This window comes from Ursus maritimus, unplaced genomic scaffold (assembly GCF_017311325.1).
Source record: "Ursus maritimus isolate PB19 unplaced genomic scaffold, ASM1731132v1 scaffold_23, whole genome shotgun sequence".
NCBI lineage: Eukaryota > Metazoa > Chordata > Mammalia > Carnivora > Ursidae > Ursus > Ursus maritimus.
In genome coordinates this window covers 13,640,150-13,641,467 of record NW_024424786.1, presented here as the reverse complement: position 1 = coordinate 13,641,467, position 1,318 = coordinate 13,640,150, and positions in this window count along the sequence as shown.

Genomic DNA, 1,318 nt, shown 5'->3' with positions numbered 1-1,318 from the left:
CTTATCCATATGACCATAATATTATTCCTAGTATTAATTATCCTAACTACCTTATAAGCATTGTCTAATTTAATCCTCACAATTATCCTTCAAAGTGTTGTTCCTCTTTTACAGCTAAGGAAGCCAAATCTCAGTTTTCATAGCTTGCTTCAAACTTTTAGTGTGCAGCAGAGCTTGGAAAAGAATCCAGATTTGACAAAAGCCATGATCTGTCTACCATGATACTTGGTCTTCATAAACGTAAATATTTACTTCTGCCTTACAAGGTCATACTAGTTTATTTTTAAAAGCCCCCTCCTTCCTTTTTATTTATTTTTTCTTGATTTCATGTCAGATTTGCAAGTTCAGGGGTTACTCAAGACCAGAACCCTTTAATCAAGTGCAAGACCTCTCTTTCTTAGGGAAAGAATACAATAAATGGAAAGACAGCTATGCTTCCTAAAAATTGAATTTTCCTGTTGAGTAGGAACAGAGTCATCTTGAAGCTCCTAAATTTAATACATAGACAAAATCAAACACAAGCGTTTCTATTATTAGGTATCCTAAGATGTACTTGCTCTTCTGTATTCCCCCCTTTGACAATGAGGTTGACTTTAATTGCCCTGGCATTTGGGGCATTTTCACTCTTTGGTGACTAAAAATAAACACATTAAGAAGTCAGGCTTAACAGAGCATCAAAGCATATCAGCTGCAGTGTGTAGGTTTTCCTCCACCTGGGTGGGAATGCTGTGTGGGAGGGTGCTTTTTTACAAGATGTTGGAGGATGGGCCCTTTCTTGATCTCAAGCATTTCTCCAGTGGAGACACTGCCAGAGAGTGGGGGCTGGAAACAAGAACATTGTGGGATCTTCTGTGATCAGAAACAGTGTACCAACGACTGGCCTAAAAGTTGGCCTGAGGCAGTCACAGGAAATCAGCTGAATTTATTCTCGCTTTCCAGTGCCCAACTGATTATCCCCTGTAGAGAGGGTGACATTTGTCTTGGTTTGCATGAGACAGCTTGAGTTTATAAACTTCATAGTGTGACTCTTTTCACTGTCCATGGCCCCGGGTAAGATGATGGATCATAAACTACATGATGTGTTTATTTAGAGACAACTTTATCTTTCCAACCCCACACTCCTACTGGATAATAGATATCTCAGGAGTACAAACCAGGTTGCATTTGCCCTTGGATACTTCCTGGGCACTTCACTTTGACCCTTTCATGTAGTTTGCACTCAAAAAATGCTTGCTTTATTAAATTGAATCTGTGTCAATGCTCCAGTAGGAAAGAAAGAAAGAAAGAAAGAAAGAAAGAAAGAAAGAAAGAAAGAAAG